The sequence below is a fragment of the Pinus tabuliformis genome, chromosome 1_1 (assembly GCF_031772625.1).
Source record: "Pinus tabuliformis cultivar Carrire ecotype Pingquan chromosome 1_1, CPIR1, whole genome shotgun sequence".
In the NCBI taxonomy this organism is placed as follows: domain Eukaryota; kingdom Viridiplantae; phylum Streptophyta; class Pinopsida; order Pinales; family Pinaceae; genus Pinus; species Pinus tabuliformis.
The window spans coordinates 369393781-369415389 of NC_142297.1; the positions used below are offsets into that span (position 1 = coordinate 369393781).

Consider the following 21609-nt stretch of genomic DNA (forward strand, 5'->3'; position numbering starts at 1 on the left):
TTAGAATAACTCTTTTGGTCTTGCAGCTGTTGGACCTCTACAGGTACAGTTTAAAAAATGTGAAAATAGTTGAGATATTTGTTCTATTTACTGTAAATATTGCTAGTTTAATAGGATGTAGATGGAAATCTATTTTGAGTCCTTTTCTTAAGTTTCATTCCTAGTAAATTAGGTTCCACCATTGGAGCTTGGTAGCTCAGCACACACACTACTACCAATGGTACTATTTCAAAACATATCTCCTGCACTAGCAAATGCTCTTTTGTAGGTGGAAGTAAAAAATAATCAACAACTTGTTTGGTATTTTAATGATAATATTTCATTTTAAGTTCTCTTCACTAAGGATGGAAGGATGGAGCGTGCAACATTTTTGGACATAATAATGAATGATAAGATCTAAATTTTAAGATTTGGAAGTTTTCTTCATTGAGGATGGCAAGATGGAGCGTGCAACGTTTCTGGAGGTAATAATGATTGCTAGGACCATTCCCCTTCTGCCACTCTACCTGCGCCTTCGACTCTGTTGGATTTTTAGGACTTTTGGGTCAGAAGGACTGGGTAGGATGGACAAGTCCAAGAGATCAAAAGGGGAAGAGGAAGAGCACATAGACGGTGAGCTTGTTCTCTCCATTGAAAAGCTGCAGGAAATCCAGGATGAGCTTGAGAGGGTAAGTTCTCATGCACTCTGAAAACTGCTTTTTGGGGATATTTTATTTTATTTATTTATTTATTTTTAAATTGGTTTTTTTCTTATCTTTTTTTAAAACATTTTTCCCATTCGTTTCTCTATGTATTATTTTTTTGATTTATTGGTGCATCTGTGGATTGATTGAATTTTTTCTTGTTCGTGGGCTGCTTGAGAATGATTTGTTACAATGCTTAAGAGTGGGTTTGAGGAAAAGAGCGGTTTTTTTCAGTAAACCCACACTTCATCTTCATATTCTTTCAGTCTTTTGGATATGGACATTTTGACTGGTTTAAATATATTGTTTTTCCAATAGTGTCGGGCAATTTATTTGAAGGAAAAATTGAAACTAGAACATACTCAAATTTGTTATTCCAGTTTTTTTGCCATATCCATTTATTGTTTTGGCATGAGTTGGTAAAGCTCAGGGTTCAACAAATATAATATTTTATGCGAAAATTCTTGATCAGTTACAGTCTGCCTGTTTACAATTAGGTTCATAATCACCCGGTGACCTGAGGCTCTCTCAATGTAGTATGCCACACTCCTAAATCCCTTTTAGTCTCAATTACAGTCTACAGGTTTATGATAAGGTCATAGTGGCCTGGTCACCTGGGGTACTCTCAGCCTAGTCACTGCCCCCAAAGGATCTAACAAGGTTGCTGGACTTAATGGTAAAAGTTCACAATTCTATTCGGTTCTATTCGGCACCTGCCCTTAGGGAAGGGTAGAACTACATTACCTATATGGTTGTTGACAGTTGGCTTATTCTTACATTCATTTTTTTATTAGTTGCTGGAAAGTGTTCTTGGAGGAATTAGTGGATAGAGTTTAAGTTGGATTCTAGATGATAATCAGAGTATTCCTACATTACATATTTGTAATTTCATAGTTTCATCCAATTGAGGAAAAACCAGATTCATTGTATCACTTTTGTTTTCCCTTTCCCCACTTATATAGCGATGTTGCAGCTCTAGATTTTATTTTTTCCTTCTACTTTTTCTCTCTGAGAGTGAATCTAAAGTTTCCAGTACCTAGCAGAGCCTTTTTCTCTTCTATCATAAGATGCATGTGTGTGTAAACCTATATAGTTGATGAAATAAATTTGGAGTGGGTTGAAACAGTGAGATTTTGCTATGGTGGTGGTGATGAATCATTTTTTCAATTGAGCATAACATTTCTATATGATATAATGGAGAAAAATGGAAAACAAAGTGAAAATTTTAAAGGGTGCATTGAGCTACTCTCTTTTGGCTATTCATATCCAGTTATGTTGAATGTTAGAACTGGGGGCCAATCGTAAAACTTTATTTCTTTCATGAGAATACAGAAATTAGTCTCCAAATGAATTGAAAATGTCTTGGTGCACTCTGGGTTGTTCTATCACTAGTCTTACATGGGATGTTTGTATTCAAGTCATTCAGGTTAATATTTTTTTTTAGTTATTATATGATGTCCAACTGAGTGGGGCCTTCTACATGAGTAAATTTCACTTGGGTATTATGGACGATTGAGTCCTCAATTATTTTTTGTGCTTTTCCTTTCACTATAGGGTCTTTAACATTCAATACTGTTTGATACACTGAGCATTAAATATCATCTGCCCTTCAACATAAACGATAAAAGATAAAGATTTCTTTATATATAATTTATTTGAATGAAAAAAAGGGAGAGAGTTGTTGTCTCAATTTCTCTAGCGTGGCATACATGAAACTGTGAAACACATCATTTCTATTTGAATAGAATAAGCATGCAGTTCATCGAATTAAAAATCGAATTATATCAAAGCTAAAAATCAGAACACCCATTTTTAAAAATCTCCCTATTAGGGAACAACATGGAAATATGATTATTTCCATTAGAATCGAGTGTCAAGGCTATGATACACAGCTTAATGTTATGAACATTGCATCCTATTTACATGAGATTACCATTGTGAACTAATGGCATTCTAGGAAGGGGTGTCTTCCTTGTGTACAATTTGAAACAAGTTATTTGTTAGATATATCAAATTTTCTGATAATACAACATTCAATAATCATGTGATTCTGGATCCTATGAATAGTAATAATGGGATACATGGGACTGAGAATTGACCATGGTTGGCAATGTCTAATCTCAGTAATTAGGCAGGGAAGACTGTAACTGAAGAAGGTGATGGTAGCAATCTACAGTGGAAGGCCTCTGATCTCGGTCTTGTTCCAAGCATCTAATCTGTAAATTCCTCAACAGCTCAGACACATTCATCCCACTTGTCTTGATAAGGTGTCCAGTACTCCACACATCAACTTTAACCCCATGAAAACCCCTAGACATCTCGGGAGCATGGTTCAAGCCACTAAGATTATGAGGGTAAACCTGAGGTGCACCAATGGCATCCTCAAAATCTATTATAAATCACTCATCTAATTCAATGTTCTTCATCACGTTATCCCACCTTAGATCCCTGTACATAAACAAAAGGGTGTGAAAAGACACCAGTGCCTTCGTCACAAATTTCAGAGCTTCCACAAGCTGTTTGGATTTGGTGTTTGAGTTTGTTCATAGTTTTTAATTTTTATCTTTTTTCTTTAATTTGAAATCAACGACTATAAATGTAATTTTTAACTCTTCACTTGGTTTGGTGTTGGGTTTGTTCATAGTTTTTAATTTTTATCTTTTAAATTTTTTCTTTAATTTAAAATCAATGACTATAAATGTAATTTTAAGGATTGGCATAACTCTTCACATAATTTTTTTAAGTGTGCTAGCTCAATGGAGGAGCGTTTTCTTTAGGAGGTAACATGAATTAATCAATGATTTTGTAGTTCATTTTTAATTAAATGTTTTTTTATATCAATTTATTTCAATGGTGAGATATTTTTGGATTCATTGTTTTGTATTGTCTCTAAAGAGACAAAAGTGATCTTTAAATAATTTTTTTATCGTCTCTAGAGAGACAATAGCTAGTATTAAAGACATAGCGTCTCTAATCCAAGTGTTGTCTTTAGAGAGAGAAAAATGAAATAGTCTCTAGTGAGACAAAAATGAAATTGTCTCCTAAGAGACAATAATGGTTGTCTTATATACTCTCTTTATAGAGACAATATTTTTTAAGACAATAATCTTTAAAACAATATACTTTAAGACAATATTTTTTAAGGCAATAATATTTAAGACACTATTTTTTAAGACAATAATCTTTAAGACAATAATTTTTGAGACACCCGCTTAAAGACAATATTTAAGATAATACACAATTTTTTTTTGTCTTAAGTTAAGACAATTTACCCAAAAATTGTCTCAAATATTGTCTTAAAACCCTCCTTTATGTAGTAGTGTAAACTAACTGTATATCAACACATAGTCAGTCCTAGATAAACCAATAATCTTGCACTCCATTTATTCTTTCCCATACCTACCATGCAATAATAATGCACTTAACCAAAACCAAAAGAAAAGAAATCTATGACGCCTTTTTGTATACCAAAAAGAAAGCGAAATCATGAACCATGGCATATTTGTGCTTATACTACACTGAAGAAATATTTAATTGTATGTAATGCACTGAAGAAATATGAAGCAAGATATCACATAAATATCTATAAATATGTAACAATAGATACCCTTAAATTTAATTAGATACATTTAAATGAATATATACATTAAATTTAATTTTGATTGATAATATTTTATTTAATTTGTTTATTTAATTAATTATTCAATTAACTACTTATTAGGAGATATCACGACCTGACCATAAATTAATTAAAACAAAGTAACCACGCAGGTCGGTTTTGCTCATACATAAATCAGAATTACACTATTCCAACGTCCATCTTCTTCTATTTATAAGTAAATAGAATATTTGGCTCTTTTCGTACATCTTTGAGACGAAAGCACTACAAGAAAATTGGCAACTCCATTGGTTTTTTACTTCAGATCCAGAAACTTGGGTGACCTTTAGTTTTCAGGTTAGGGTTTCTTATTTTTTCAGACTCTTAATGTTATTTACTAGCTTTCGAACCCTAGATATGTCAAATTTCTAACTTCTGCAAGTTTTTTGGTCTTTTCCGCAAGTCACAGGAACGAGCTGCGACAGAGACGGTAGTTTTTTCTGAGATTTTCCAACCGGGAATCAAGGATCAGAAATCACACTTTTAAGCCCAAAAAGTGCGATCTCGAGTCTAGAGTGCATATTTCACCCCAAAAACTACCATCCCCCCTAAAAATAGGTTACTACCTATGATTTTAGGGTTTCTGGGTTTTTATCAGATCTGTTTCTGGGTTTTGTCGAGAGCTATGTGTTGGGTTGTTTCACCTATGTCTCATCCTACTTAGGCCTTGATCTACTCTGATTTACTCATCAAAGAGGAATTTATCCCCTTAGGGCTTTTGGTACGCTTCCACCTTTATAGGAGGAGTTTAGCTGAGTAAGAAGTTTGAGTTTCTCTAGCACGTTTAGCCATATTTTCTAGATCTGTACCCTTTTCTTTCAGATCTCCAAATATTGGTTGTTTCCATCCATGGTTTCATATTAAACCTTGTTTGGTCATTCGGCTTAGGGTCCCATCGGTTTCCCTAGGATTAACACCCATCTCCCTATAATTTTGTAGCGATCTTCCTCTCAGGTTTTTTGTTGTTGCTGCACCTTTTCCCAGCAGTCTAGTGTAATTTCATCCTAGTCACACTGAAAATTAGATCCCTTCAACTTTTTAGTGTGTTTTCAGTCGATTTCACCACCAACCAGCATAGTGTTTGCAAATTTAGTTTAGGTGGGGTTTAGTTAATGGTTTTGCTATTCATTTACTATTGTTAATTTTAGTGTACTTTCAACAATATTTTTTCTTTTTTACAAACACGATCTAGGCTTAATTAATAAATACACTCGCACACATAATCACACCTTAAGTGAAGGGCAGTTGGTTTACACCCCCAAGCCAAGACTGAACATAATAAATTTATCTCCCTTCATTGAGACAAAGTCATATTATTGATCTCCCTTCACCATTTTCATGTCACATGTGTCTTACCACCATTGCGACACCAAGGCGATTTTCACAGAGACTCTTATAGCTTCATCTCCATTTTCCACTCGAGCATATTACTCCTCCCCACTGGGTTCAAGTTCATAGCCCTCTGAGTCCCCATACTGACTCTTCTCCTAGTTCATCTGATTCCAAGCCTCCTTCACCACATATTGTCACCATGTTTGGACCCACAGCTGGTGTAGGAACCCAACCTAGTGTTGGCTCCAGTTCTACACTAGTGATCACATCTAGAGGAGCAATCTCATGAACAGTTTAGAAAACTCCCATACTCCCTTTTATGGCTGGCTTAAGTCTCCTGGATTTTAGCTAGTTGATAAACAACCCAATACACCACAATTTTGGTTGGCATGCTATGCCGACAAAGCTTCCCTCAAATATCCCAAAGTTTGAGGGTAATTCTGGAGAGTATTCTATTGATCATGTTTTCTCCTTCCACATGTGGTGTTCATCCAACTCCATTACCAATGACTTCATTCGTTTTCGGCTGTTCCAATGCACACTCACTAGAGACACTACAAAATGGTATGTAGAATAGCCTGCCACATTTCATTCCATTTTCATGACGCTTGCTAAATTGTTCCTCTCATATTTCTAGCTACCTCTCTGATACGACACTGGTAAAAAGATATTGACCTCATTTCATCAGTCCTCTGCCACTCACCTTTCCGACCATGTTCAAGAGTGGTGTAGAAGGAGGAGCACATGTCGTTCCCCGCACTTCGAAGACTGTGTCTATCTAGACTAGTTTCTTAGGAGACTTTTAGCACCCATTGGAAAAGATGCTGTGTCCCATTTTCCTCAGACTGAGGAAGAAGCTCTCCGAACTGCTCTGAGATATGACCTATTTTATGTGCAATTCGGTTCTGTCTATACCGTCATTCCAAACCTTTCCCGTCCTGGAGGTTCCAATACACGGGGGGAATCTCAAGTTGCTGATGGTATCATTGGAACCCTTTCACATCCTTCCCCATATACTTAGCAAAGTTATGGCCATCCACACGGGGACACCAGTTCCTCCAACACTTATGCCCCTCCTACTAGCAACATGGTTTCAGAGCCCCAACCAATCTACCAAACCATTGCTCATCCTTATGAACAATCGAGCACTCCAGACCCTCAAGCATTAACACCATAGCCTCCCATGCATCCTTAACCCCTGCAGCAACTGCCCCCTTAGGGTCAGGTGTTTGCAGAGCAGAGTGCAACCAATCCCCAAAATTTGAAGAAAAATAGTAAGGGGAAGGGTAACAAGGGTAACAAGGGTAACCAAGGTAATCAAGGTAATCAACCTACTGAATCCTAGGGGAACCAGCCTAACACCAACAACCACCAACAGGGAACCCAACCCAAGCAAAACAAGGCTATTCGTATCAATAAGCCTTGTGCATGTTGTGGTGTACATGGCCATTATACACATGAGTGTCCTATCTTACCCCAGATGTGGCAAATGTGGGAAGCTCAAGCAGCTTCTAGAGGCCAACAATTGCCTCAGAATCCTGCACCATCTCAACCGACAGTGCTTACAAATCCTTTCCCTCAACAAGGATTTGTTTCTTCTCAACCTTACCCAGGTTAAGCAGCCCACCCTCCCCAACCTTCTAGTCCTGGTGACTACCAAATCCTCATGATGAGATTTGATGAGGTTAATCCCTCCGATATCAACTTGCAAACTCGATCGCGTCAATATGATAAGCCATCAACTTCATCCGCCATTGAGTACAAAGCCAAGGCTTCTACTAAGCCTCTTACGACATCAAATGTCCCATTACAGATCCCTCAACCTAAAGCTGAGGCAATTCCCAAGATCCCAAAGGGAACATTATGCCATAACACAACTTCTAACCGAGTTTCCCATACATACAGTATAGTAGATGACTTGGTGCAATCACCTACCGCCATGTCGACGTTGGATGTACTCCATTCATGCCCATCTCAAAAGAAAGATATAATAACTTCTTTGGTCATAGTAGATCGTTATGACGATCATTTGATTGTCTTACTAGTTGATACATCAGAACATCCCCCATTGCCTTGTTCCATTACTTTCTAGGTACTAGTGTGAGTCCATAATGTCATCATCTCCCGATGCATTACTGACGATGGTGCATCCACCTGTGTGATGTCCACTACCATTTGGAAAAAACTTTAGTCACCTGAGTTGTCCCCCTCCACCATCACTTTGCATGCTTGGGACAGACACTCCTCCTAGTCTCTTAGCATGTATCGCAACTATCTATTGACCCTTGCAGGTAAGACTATCCATGCAGATATTGAGGTTATTGATTCCCTTTTAGATTACAACATTCTCTTGGGTCGTAGTTACACATATGCCATGTCAGCTGTCACATCTACAGTTTCCCGCAAGATGTGCTTCCCCCATGAAGGGAAGATCGTTATCATAGATCAGTTGACTTACTATGATCTAACATATGTGACGTCCCCCAAGTCCATTATCTCATCAGTGTTAGGTAAGAAGTCTTCAACTCCTCTTAGTGGTGTTTCACCGAGAGTCTATAAAGATTCTGCATTGTTGGGTTCTTTCCATGGTCCTCGCCCTCTCTTCTTAGAGCCTAAATCTTTCAGCGTCACAAGTTGTCCTCAAGCAGTCTGCTACATTTGATCCACAACGATATCCTCCACACCATGCGGTTACCATCCCATCTGAGCCATCCAGATCCACTCCCCAAGACCTCCTCCATTTGTGGGTGCTTCTCCTATCTTCCCCCAGGAACTGCTCCTCTAGGTCTGAACCATCCAGTTGTTGTTCTGCCGAGACATTACCTTGCAGGCCAGACACCTTTCTTATTTCCCCCTCCTGCAATATTTTATGTCACTGTCATGGCTTTGTTGGTCCTTCCTAACATGACTTTAGGGATCCCCGTATGGTACATTGATCCCCCTGCAAACATTCTTCATGGTCAGCTAAGACCTTATCATGCTCTGACCCTGGTTCAACTTGTCCCTACGGCCCCTACCACTAATTTAATTCCATCACAACCTCAAGAGAAACCTACTCTTGTTGTGAAAGCATTCTGATAGGGGGTAAAAGCTAAGAGGAAAGAACCTAAGGACAAGGCTCCCCAACCTCCTCTAGTCCCCAAGGCCCCAAAGTCGTCACCTTCGTGCGCTTTGTGTAAAGTTGTGGGGCACGCGACCAATAATTGTGCTCAGCTTCGTCATCTCAAACCTTTGGTTCATGAAATGTTCCCTGAGTCAAATATCCCAAAAGTCCATGTTAACTTACCGGGTCCACCCAAGAAACTCAGAACGTTACGCGAAAATCACCCTTGTGCCCTGTGTGATCATCATAGTGACTACTCCCATTATTGCCCTCATCTAAACAAATTTTGTGATTTCCTTAAGGCACTTCTCGAATACGATACCACTCATAATGGATCACCTTCTCCTCTTCCTGTGGATTTTTGTACCAATAGTAAACTGGAATAGGGGTAATCTGGTCCCACCATCGTGATCCCTTCCCTAGATGTCGAGATGACAGACACCACGGGGCATATCCTTTACCTATCGTCATCATTGAGTTCCTGAGCGCGCTTCTATTCAACCTCTTTCGACAGAATCCTAGGTCTCAACATACACAGATCCTTCATCTACTATCTCGTTATCTACCATTCCATATGATGCATATGTGAACTTTCTTTCTTAGGTTGATGCACTAGGTACCACGCCGCATGATGTAGTCAATATTCCTCTCATCCGCTCATCTTGTATTTTGATGAGCACATCATGGAAGCTATGTCTACACCTAATTACCCTTGCACTTAGGCAAGGGGGAATATGTTTTGGAGGATTCTAAAGGCCATTTCCTTCCTTATAATCCCAATGCAATCTACCTAAAGAAATTTTTCTCATAGCTTATCTCTTTGATTTGCATGTCTTTATTTCTGTCATGAAGTTAGGTAGGATGCATCATCTCATATGTCATCTTTTGCACCTTTCAGATGGATCCATTGTCAACACCATATATCGGTCATGTTGATGGTGCAAGTCGCTTCTCCAGGAATATAGCCTCGACAGCCTTGGCAATTTCTACCCCCTTGCATACAATAGTCCTTTCGAACGACATGTGCATTGGATCTCCCACCAAAAACCAGGCCGAATATGATGCAGTGATAGGTTTGTTAGTCGATTCCCTTTCTCATCACATCCTTCATCTTCATGTTCATTTATATTCCTTGCTACTTGTCATGCAATTGAATGGTGTGTATCATGTGCATAACCAAGTCATATTTAGAGAATATTTGTGTGTTAAGCAGTTGGTACATGAATTTGAAACCATTACTTTTAGTCAAGTTCCTAGAGCCCAAAATAACTATGTAGATACCATTGCAAATAACATTCTAGATTTGAATTTGTCACATGTATACCATAGAAGACAACCATAAACAGAACACATGGTGAACCATCATCGTCATATAAAAATGCATAATCATATTATGTATCATATAAGTGTTCGGAGCCCATAGCTCTAAATACATTGACATGCCCATAACATGTTACAAAAATCAAAATCAAAGGGACCCACATGTCCCCATATCTATTCACTATCAGAAGGATCACGCACCAAAGGCTCCGCCCCACCTGCACATAGAACACATACTGCATGACTAGCCATCACCATGCGTCGGATGATACCTCGCCACTCTAAGGGAAGGCCATTACACTCATATATGTATTAGTCGTCTAGCTCATGCCATCTGCACTCAGAAACTCTGGTCAAGAGTACCCCATATCTACGGTGTAGATAAATGAGTAGCACACTATCCTCTGGACCCTGACAAGATGACGATGTTCCCCAATCTGCAGCCACAAGCACTGTGGCTCGTCCTACATTTCTTGCGGATTTTACTAGTGCTATGTCTGCATAGCACATATCTTACACTCAATACCATATACATGTGATAAAAATATGAAATGCACCATAAAAATAACAACATAACAATTATCGTTTGGTCCCCATGCTTGCCTGAGCGAAAGTGGCAAGTTAGGATCTCCCTGATAGTTCATCTTGTTATAAGGATAATCGTCAATCTAGAGGGGAATCTGATCCCAATGTGCAAAAAACGTGGGTTGGAACACCTGTCCGACTCCCCGTCCTCCTCTCCACAGTAGCTGCCCCTAGTGGCGGATCCTAGGCTCCTGTGGGCCCCCATATCAGATCTATACATGAGGAAGGATGGTGGGTATCTTCTCAAAGAAGAATGTGCACAGTACTGTACCAAACACATAGTCATGTTTCACCTACATAGACTTGACTATCATTCCACTGATGACAACATCCTCTCAGCCCACCCATAGTAGGTCCTAGCCAAAACACTCTCAACCAACATCATTTGCCAACCAATGATGTGGTGGAATGCATGGCTGCCCAAGACCCGTAGCACAGTTGTGGAAACAACCTGTGTCTCTAGCCAGTCTAAATCACCAATCGGGATAGTCGTGCCCTTGACATGCACATCCTGTGGACAATGGCGCTCCACAAACTTTGTAATGTTCCTCCCACAAGGAAACACCAGATGGATATCCCCCACCACTCTAAGGGGAGGGAGTCTGGTGAAGAAATAAATATCCTGTAATGTGAGCTCAATATTGTGCCCCTGCATGACAAATACCTCATGGTCTAGATCCCAATAGCTCACAATTCTCAATAGCAAGGGCTCACCTGCCCTCATCAATGGGTTCTCTACCAACTTGAGAACCCCATAGCGAGCCAATGCCCTTCAAACCGCCTGATCCATCTGAATCTCAGATCAGAGGGTATCCAAGTCTCACTCACACCAGTTGACTTTTAGCTCTACCATGCCTACAAAACACCACATGTCTTGTCAGTTGAGAGAAGAAAACACTAGTCTACACTAGTCAACCTACAACCCCCACCAAGCAAGAAAACCACCCCTCTTCTTAGCCCCAAATCACAGTTTTATGCCCAGAAAGTGTATCTCGCGGGTTTTCACATGTTTCCTGTGATCCAAATTGCACTTCTAGGTACAAAAAGTGTGATTAGACCGTGAAGAAAATCAAGGTTCTCCCAGGGAGCTGCTAGGAGCCAAAAATCATGAATAAATAACTGAAATTGAAGAGATGAGTAAGGCCACCTACCTGAAAGTCACAGATCCTAATTCTGATGGCTAGTTTGTCTGCTATGATCTCCACAAGATTCAGGGCCTTTTCCTCCTCTCCAAATTTACCACAACTCACTTAAAATATGAATTTCAATTGGAGGGAAAATGTCCTTTCATAGAAAAGACCACAATTTTTCTATCGCCCACTTTGACCAAACAGTAGCTCAGCTTGACGAACCATCAACATCATTGGAAATCTCTCATCGAGTACTATAATGAGCCTTTCTTAGTTTTGGATGATTTGAAACTTCACTGGGAAGCGATTTTTCTAGGAAGGGTCACTTCGTCACCTCTCAAATTTTAATTTCTTCATATGTGACGCTTGTAATTTGGTGACCACCTTCCCTTGGAACTTGTCATCTCACGTGTCAATTTTCATCATGTGTAACCATAATTTACTCATTTTTTCATGGTCCCAAATGGGCCTATTCTGTGTGGCAGTGTCATCGAGTCACCCTTGTTCAGAGCATCCGCAATGAGTCACCCTTGCATCCATGGAGTCTGTTTCGTATCCCATTATATCATATCAAAGTATTCCATCCATATTTTGATACCGTTCATCCCATCTTCCCCATTTTGGCCTCCAGCCATACTGTCCACATCTCATCCAGAGTTGAGTTAGTTGCTATCAGGTCAACCATGCACTTTATGCTCTGACAAGGGAAGTCGTCCATTTGTCCCTCAATCCCTCATTTTTCATTATACCTGGTGTCAGTCCATCAGTCACATTACTATTTTCCCTCATACCTTAGTTGAGGATCCTCATTGCCTCACCTATCATGGGCCCTATTTTGTCGACATCAACTCATTTATTCCATAAGAATGACCTAGAGGGCAGTGTATCTTGGTTCCAACTTCCATTCTTGTTTGGTACTTTGGATCGAGTAGAGGGACTCATTATTGCCCTTTGACTTGGTTGTTTCATGTTCATGATCCATACACTCGATGGTCCAGTGATGCAGCAAATTGTACTAGTGGTTCGTAGGTGTGTGTGAGATGTTTGAGACCTCATGAGGGGGTGGCCCTTCAGGTAGCCCCCCACATGATCAGATGCATTCCTATTATGCTACTGCCTTAGATGCAGTTCCGCAAATATAATGGGTTCGGTTCCTACCAATCATAGTGTTCATAGCATGCACATCTCCTTCGGATGATCCATTTAGTTTTGCAGATCCCTTCCTTGTTCAATAAGGCTTCCTCGGTTGTTACACCCTCCGTCCAACCCATTTTTTGAGGGAAGGGCCATTATATCTCATTTAATCAGTTCATATTATATTCAATCCTGGATCATATTTTTCTAGGTGCACTATATACATGGGACACATTGTATTATTTTCTGACTCAGTTATGCCAGCATGTCATGTACCATTCAGCATGTACTTCATTGCTCAGTTTGATGTTTCTCAGCACACCATTATTTTTGTACTAAGTTATCTCGGTGGGTATATGTATGCCTCCCCTGCCTCATTGAGGTCTGGTACCAAAACATAAAAGGTGACTTGCATTGGTCTTGCCCCCTCTATCCCTATCCTCCTGCTTTAGTTGTATTGGTCTCTCTCTCTCTCTCTCTCTCTCTCTCTCTCTCTCTCTCTCTCTCTCTCTCACTCCAATTTTTTGTGTAGTGATTGTGTCTTTACAACACAGTTTGGTCATATGTTTTTGTCCTAACACTCATACGTTGGGGGGAAATCTGTGATCACCAAAATATTGATCATCTAGACTAATTTACTAGATGGATCGAACCACACCATGTAAAGCAAATTTTACAATAGTAAAATTTCTTTCACTGTGAAAAATTACTTAATAAACCACCTTTGTTAAGTAATTTATAATTAAAGTCATGTAGAATAGTTAAATAAATCACTATTTATTTGATTTTCTTCTAGGAATAATTAATAAACCATTGTTCAATTATTATTCCTTGTCAAATTTGAAAAATCCCTTGGAAATAATTAAGTAAATCATTATTTCTTAACCAATTTGTTGAGATGATAAATAAATCATTTATTTACTTATTATTTCTAAATAAAAGTTTAAATATTTTTCCCCTCCTAACCAAATACAATAAAATATTCCAAGTGGTTATACCAAGAATGGGGTTAATAATATTTTATTATTGCTCATTATTCAAGGATAACTCAATATTTTGTTATAAATAGAACGGTTTTCCATTCATTATTCTCTTTTGACTATTTTCATTGTTGCACTCACTACTGTAACTCTGATTATTTTCATTGATGCACTCCATTTCTCTATCATTTGAGTTCCCATTAAGCTCAAACATTTTATTTATTGGGTTTTCACATTATAGAGAAGAGAGACTCTAAAGGAGATGAAGACGTTTGAGGATAGCCAAGAACCCATCCCATAGAGGGGGACAGGTAACATTTATTTGCTCCCTTCACAGGTGTTATAATAAAATCTATTCTTTGTATATATAGTTTCCATTGGATAATTTGAGTTATTACTATTTCTTTTTGTTGTTTAACTATGATTGTGGCATAGATTAGGACTTTCGTAGGTTTTATTTCTATCATTTGTTTCAGATCTACAATTTTTAGCAGCCATTTATATTATTGATACTGTTTATCATCCACAGTCTTAAGTGGGTTCTTTTCATACATCTTTGAGAAGAAAACACTACAAGAGAAAAAATTCTGGAAAATGCATGGAGCAAGGACCCTTGAAACCGTCAGTCTTTGGAAAAGAAATGTGGCCTCCAAGTGATCAATCTCCAAATTTGGCTATGGGTTCAACCTTAATCCTAGGATGAGCTTGATTAAACAATTTATATTCTTCCTTGGGATCAAGTTTAGAAACTCGACCTTCCAACCTTTGCAATTTGGCCTCTTTTACCTCCAGTGAAATCAATCCACAATTATTTCAAGGAGACACTTTAGATTTATGAACAAGTTAAAAATTGAATCGAAAGGTAGGGTCTCCTCAGATTTAAATGATCTAGCCTCTTTCCAGTATAGATTACAAAAATATATTCATACCATTGATCTTGAAATGAAACAGATATAGTCCGATATGATACTTGTGCTCATAATTTAGCCTTTGAACCCTTGGTGTTTGACCCACTAGAAGGAGATGACCTCTTCTGTTGGATTTCTATAGAACTGTAATCAAATTATAGTCAAGATGGTAGAACTTCCTACAACAAATCTCACAGCCTTGCAATACAATTGAAAAGAGACCCTCAAATCTAATAGGGGTTCGATCTCAACCTCGTAAACTTGAATGGATAAATATGGTAAAGCAGACCTAGGTCCAATCTAAAAATTTGGCAAAGTAATGTTTTCTCTTTTGTTTGCAATAAAATAATAACTCTCAAAATAATACAGAAAATTCTCCTTCCAATCAACTGAAAAATAGAACCAACTAGGATGATACGAAATACCATTGAAGACGGGAATGCTGGCTAGGGTGAACATAAATTCCACCAAAGTTCCCTACATGAAACCTCCAAATAACCCTGCAAATAATTTTGAATTTTCCAATAAAACCCTCAAGCTGGCGGGATGACAGCTCTGATACCACTGTAGTTTCCCAATCATCAAAATTTTAATCATTTCTGGTGCATTGTAGGTGTTCTAATAAAATTCATGCAGTAAAAACACCAAACACAATAAAGATCTGAGAATGTAGCCTCTTATTTATGTAAATAAATAAAAAAAAGAAATTAAATGCCCACAAAAGCACTACTAAAGCTCGTGCCTTGGCACGTATGGCTTCCCATCAACAGAGAAATTAAAGATGCTGAAGCACAATCTTAGATCCTTGATGGATCCACTAGAGAAATTACTCCCATGGGGTTTTCGTCCTCGGAATCAACTAGAACTTGACTTGACAAGCTCTCAACAAAATAAAAATAGACAACTAACTCTCGATGATTACATTGTTAGGCTCGTATCCCCTTTTATATGCTTCATTGAATCTCTAGAGACTTTATTTTATTGTTTTCACTCGAAAAATGAAGGCAAATACCATGGGTCAATGCCATGGGCAACTACCACGGTAAATACCATGGGTAGATTCCATCCACCTTAACCATATCCACAAAGAAAAGAATATTACAAATCGATCGCTTCTTATTTAGTCTAAGAAGTTTATGTTTAGGAATTCCCCAAGATCCATAAAGGTAGAAACTTAATAGAAATTACTCATCAACACCACAAATAATGTTATTTTTATTTAGAATATTGAGCACATGGAAAGATGCTTGCTCAAGTGGATGTTAGAGAAATCCCTAATGCATAGGTCTAACAGTAACAAGAATTGTGTTACCTTTTGGGTAATTTTCTTAAGAATCCTAACTATGTCTTAAAAATGTAGCTCGATGCATTAAATTTAAACGATATTCCTTATTGATTTTTGGATTGTGATGAGAGAGAGATACAAGATATTGTCTATTCTAAAAATAAACATCTTTTCACTTGTATCTTTTCCATACATAATTTCTCTTTTTCACAAATTAAATGGACAACCTTATTTCCTTAATTCCTCATGAGAAACCATCCTTCCAAGAGGCATTAAGGCCATTTCTAGACAAGTAAGTTCACCTACTAAGTCATAGATTCGAAATCCAATGACTCTGCTACGAGCTCACCATGATTTAGTACCTCTTACTCTTCTCTAAATTCTCCAATAAATCAATGTACAACTGAATTGGAATTGGGGGCAAGAAGCCCTTTTATAGGAAAAACACTAGTTTTTTGGTTGGCCATTAGGATTAAATGGTAGCTCGGTTTGACAAAGCGTCAACACTGTTGGAATACTCTCATCAAGCTCTATAATGGATCTCTATGTTTCTCATAATTTGAAACTTCACCACAAAGCCATTTTTTCATGAGGTCTCACTTTGGCGCATTAAATCAAATCGCTTAATATGAGTCACATGTACTCTCGTACCACTTTTCCTTTGAACTTTTAGAATTATGAGTCGATTTCTATCACAAGTAATCACTATTTACTCATTCTATTATGGCGCGCTGCAGGCCTTTCCCATGTGGAAGCATCATATAGTCACCTTTCTTCAAAGCATTAGATATGAGTCACCCCTACATCTATGGAGTCTGTTCAAAGTCCCATTGAGTCCTGTTACAATATATTATCCATCTACATGTCGCATTCGTCCCACTTTTCTTATATTTGACCTCCATCTATCCTCATGTGCCTTTGAAAATCATCCGTTTGAGTAATTGACCATCCCTTAAGGAATTATGTCAGTCACTACGAGGTCAACCTTGCATGTTATGCTCTGACAAGGTAAATCATAACTCCATGAGTCCCCATATCTTCCGATTATCATCCCCAGTGTTAGTCGTTATTAGCCATAATACTATGATCCTTGTGCCTTTTTTGAGGATTCATAACTGCCTAAACTCTAGTGGACCTACTTTTGTTAACATCAACACATTTAATCCAGGAGAGTAGTCTAGAGGATGGTGTACCTTGGTTTCATCTTTCATCCCTTCTTGGTGCCTCTAATCAAGCAAAGTGAATCATTATTTCCCTTTTAATTGGTTTTTCCTCACATGCTCAAATTCAACTCATTATCACATGATCAAGACACATACACTTGGTGGTTTAGTGATCTAGCAGATTTTCTTAGATTTTCTGAGGTGTGTGTGAGATGTTCTAGACCTCAAGAGGAGATGTCCCTTCAGGTAGCCCCTCACATAGCTAGATGTCAGAAAATTATGATCTAGCTTCAAAAGAAGTTATTTTTATTTGAATGCCTTTGCTTTTGCCAATTGCATAACTCACAACATGAACGTCTATTTAAAATGGTCCATTGAGATATTTAAATACCTCTCCTATTCATCAGGGCTTCTTTTGATGTGATCTTCCCCCCCAACGCCCCCCCCCCCTTCACCACACCAACGTGGGGGAATTATGTCTCATGTCCTCAAATCAACATACTTAATTGTATCAATCCTGGCCACTCTATTCGAGGAAATTATGTATATGGGGATCATTATCTCATTGTATCATTTTTTGCCCCATTGATGCCAGCATATCATGTATCATGTACTATGTACCTCAGACCTAGATTGTTAGGCACACCATTATCATTTGTACTCATTTATCTCGTAGGTATGGGTATATCTCCCTCGCCTTATTGAGATCATGTACTCATCAATAAAGGAAACTTTTATCTCACAAGTAGGTTTCACCCCCTCCAACTTCACTCCTTCCTATTACTTGAGTGATCTCTCTCTCTCTCCCTATGACTTCCCTTCGGCATTTTGCGAAAGTGAAGCTACGACATATTTCCATCATATGATGTGCTCCTCAAACTCTTATGTTGGGTAATAATCTGTTATCACCCAAAAAACGATCACCTAGTCATGTATTACTAGGTTGATCAAAATGCAAAATATAGGATAGGTTTTTACATATTAAAATCTTCTTTTAGCTTAGGCAATAATTTAGTGAACCAATTTCCTAAAGTATGTCGTTGCATTCTAGACTACTACATGGAGGGGAATTTTAAGACAAAATAAATCTTTTGTCTTAAAATTTTCAATATGATGCACTAGTAAAAAAGGTAAAGGATTAGGGGTTCGTCTTTATGCTATTGATGGTTTCTTCTGGAAGTAGAATGATGGAGGTTGACAACAACTAATGCGATTTAGGGCGATGGAGGCTAAAAGCAAAGGTGTGCATCGTGAGAGGAGCGATGGAGGCACTTTCGAAGAACGTTAATGGGTGGTAACATACTTGGAGTACTTTTTGGGGTCTCCATCGGTTGTGTTTTAACATGTGTTTTTTTACTATTTAATTTATTTTGAACGCTACTTATATACATTGGTTGTTGTTATTAGCAAATTTTTGTGCTAGATTGGCAACATGGATTAGATTCACTTCAAGGATTGTTGAAAAATGTGGCAAGAAATTCTCAATTTGATTTTTCCTTGATTAAATTGAGAAAATTTGAATTTCCACATCAGTAGACAACTTGGATGCAATTAGTGCTTGTACGACATGGTTTTTGTCACCCATTTTACTCAATCAATTCGAGTTGGAGGAGTTAGAGTTCAGTTAAGCATGTGTGATTTCTAATTTGTAGCAGTCAAAGTTAGTTATCTCAATTTTTTTTCAGTTAAACTAGGTCTAACTATTGGAGGAACTAGTGGAAGGCTAGTTTTGCAGTGAGACTTCTATCAAATGAAATGATCATCTAGTTAAGTGATCAATCATCCCAAAATTGCTAGTGCACGAAAACAACTCGAGTTCCCCAGCTATGGTGGAGATTCCAAGGCAGTGTAATATTAGTTGTAGACTAGTATTGAGCGTACATGTGTTGCATGCAGTCACATGATCTACCTTAGCAATTGTGCAATCCATTTTGGAAAAAACCTAAATAATAGGGGCCTAATTTCTCAAGGAATTGCACAAGGAAATAGGGGCTCAAGCAAAGGTAGAAATTGACAAAGTTTGGGTTTGAGCTTCTTAGTGAGTAGAGGGATAGGTTATTCACTTACGGGTTGTGCACATTTGAGTAAATCAATTATAATACATCTATATTCATAAGACTGATGGAAGAAGGCACTGGAGTTATTAAAAGATTTCTTTCCCCATGAAAAATATTGTGTGCATGTATTTTATTTCTTATTGGATGTCTGAATTTTTTCTTCTAAATTGTAAATTAACTTTCGTAGAGTAGTAGAGTAGGTCTATTCTTATGGTTTTGAAAAATGTTCATGATCAGTTGTAAATCTACACCATAATTTCTACATCGTATCATAGCAGGATTCACATTAGAGCATGAATTTCAAATTTGTTTCTAAGGGGGTTCAAATTTGCAGTTCAGTGTAGCAAGATCTCTTAAGAACTGAAAATATCACCTTCAACGGGCTGAGGCTAGAGTATTCCTTGGAAGGAAACTCTAATTTCATTGACTGCAAGGATTGCATGGAGGAGGTATTCGATGACAATTGATTGCTAGAATACATCAAGAGAGATGTTACAAAACCAGTAGAATCTGATGCCCAAAACCTTGCTCAGTCGAAGAAAGTTGTAGCTAAGGTGTGGATAATAATATTGGAGGGAGTACGAGACCACATTGTCAGCAATCTCCATGGGAAAGAAAATCCTTATGGAACGTGGTAGGCACTCACAAATCTATTCTAGAATAGTAGTGACCACAAAAAGTTTGTGCTCAAGGATAAACTTTGAAATATCAAGATGTAGAAGAATGACTTTACCCTGCAATATCTGAGGAGGTTCCCACAAGTTCATGATGAGCATGTAGGATTTGGTGTTACTCTTTCAAAGGATGACTTGGTAAGAATATCCCTTCTGGGCCTTCTAAAGAGTTGGCATACCTATCAAGATTAATTGAACGAGAGGGAGAAACTACCGAATTGGGAACACTTATGGTAGAATTTGGTACAAGAGGAAATTAGGCAGAATACTGGAGATGGGACCTTATCCAAGGGTAAGGATGAAGAAAAATTTGCATTGGTTGGAAAGGGAAAGAAGGGAAAAGGGGAAGAAATCTCAAACCGAACCAGAATCCAACCAAGCGAGAAAGAAGAAATATTTGTCAAAAATTAAATCCGTCCATTGTCACGAATACGAGCACTATGTCACAAAGTGCCCACAGAAGGAGGCAAGTGATAAGACCTTAGGAGGAGTAGTGGGTGAAGCCTTGGATTCATAGTTCGACCTTGACTTTACACTTATCACATGCATGTCCAACATAGTGATGGGGAGCGTGTGGTACTAGGACTCAGGTGCATTGTTCCAGATGACAAGGTGTAGAGACTTTTCAGTGACTTGGAGGAGAAAGATCTCCATATGTACATCAAGCTAAGGGACGACAGAAGGTACAACATGACTATTATTGGTACAATCAACTTTCAGAGGGAGTTAGGCTCCCCTCTCAGGTTCAAGGATGTCATGTTTTTTGTAGGCCTGAGACACATAGCCACGAGACAGGTGAAGAAGATTGAGGTTTGTGTGAAGAATATATATAAGTTAGATGTGGAAGATTGTGTTGCATTAAAAACTAAGGAAGAGAAAGTGCAGGGCCATGATGTAGGTGAACTTTAGCACATAAGCCTTGGCCATTTGCGTCATGTCACCTCGAGTAGTATACAACAAATATCCACTAGCCTCCCTAAAGGAGCAGTTGACTAGCAGGATGTATGCAAAGGATGTACCTTGGGGAAGTACATAAAATCTGAATTTCATGATCGGGACAACAAAGTGGATGCAGTCCAAGAAAGGATCCACTTTGATGTCTGTGGACCTTTCTTTATAGCCTCCACTACCCGACACAAATATTTTGTGCTTTTTATTGATGGTTTCTCACATGAATGTTGGATCTCTTCATGCGGAAGAAAGATGGGACATTCTCCAAGTTCATAGAATTCAAGGCACTGTTTGAGAAAGAAACCAACAACAAGGTGAAGGCTCTTTGGAGCAATAATGGAGGTGAGTATGTGTTGAACAAATTTAAAAATTTATGTGTGAAAGAAGGCATTCGACGAGAGTTGACAACAACCCACAACCCACATCAGGCTGGGCTGGTTGAGAGAAATATCCATAGCATTTTGGGAGCAACAAGGGTGATGTTGCATGACCAAGGCCTACCTCTGCATTTGTGGGTTGAGGCATGCAATGCAATAGTTTTTTACGGAACTGAAGTTCTCATCATATTCTTGGTATGATATTACACCGGAGGAGGCTTTCTCAGGAAGAAAGCTGGATGTGTCACACTTCAAGATTTTTGGAGCCT

The 21609-nt window shown here is 38.4% G+C and overlaps 1 pseudogene; it reads left to right on the plus strand.

Annotated features, from left to right (window-relative positions):
• The first annotated feature begins 563 nt into the window (after positions 1 to 563).
• The window catches only part of LOC149213156 (polygalacturonate 4-alpha-galacturonosyltransferase-like), a 139789-nt pseudogene continuing 118743 nt past the window's right edge, over positions 564 to 21609 (plus strand).